An 800-nucleotide genomic window follows, 5' to 3' on the forward strand; every position below is an offset into this window, starting at 1 on the left:
CCGCAGTCTCGCATCGTCCCTGACAGCGGTGTGACCACGCCTCTGCCTGCAGCGGGCGAGACAGAAAGAAAGAAAGAATCAAGGCCTTGATTCAAATTATAGCCAGCGACAGTTGCATGAAGTTTACCCATTTTGCACTGCTACACAGGTCTCATCAGATGCACAGTGCAGCCCTTATGCATGACAACCTCACATGGGGACAGACAGATAAAAAATAAAAAAACACAGTCTTTATATGGAGAGATACGGAAAAAATTGTACTATTATTTTGTCATTTTAGCAGATGCTTTTATCCAAAGGGACTTTGAGACAAGGGGGTGAACTCTGCATCAACTACTTCTGCTGCTGCAAAGTCACATAAAACAGGACTTTGGTTTTAAATCATTTTTCAATGGAAAATATATTTAATTTTGTGTCCAAAACTACCCCCCTCCCCCTTCCCCTCTCAGTATTTTCATTTTAAAAACAGACACACTGGTACTAAACAAAGTTCTCAGTTTGCTTGCCTTGCCTTCCTGGAAGTTATCACTTTAACCCTTTGGTCACCTCCGCTGTGGGTCATGTTACCAGCTGAAACCAGTCAGCAGACTGGTTGTTGACAGGAGCCTATTTTAACCAAGACTGGGTCTCAACTCGAGTCACAGACAGTGAGTGAGACGGGATTTGAAGCTGGGACCTCCTGGTTGCAAACCCCTTTTCTTTCACCACCGGGCCACACAGCCTCCTAAAATAAAATATAACCAATCGAAAACTGTGTTGTGATTTTATTTTATTTTTTTTTTTTTATTTAAAAATAAAAG

The sequence above is a fragment of the Polyodon spathula genome, chromosome 48 (assembly GCF_017654505.1).
Source record: "Polyodon spathula isolate WHYD16114869_AA chromosome 48, ASM1765450v1, whole genome shotgun sequence".
NCBI lineage: Eukaryota > Metazoa > Chordata > Actinopteri > Acipenseriformes > Polyodontidae > Polyodon > Polyodon spathula.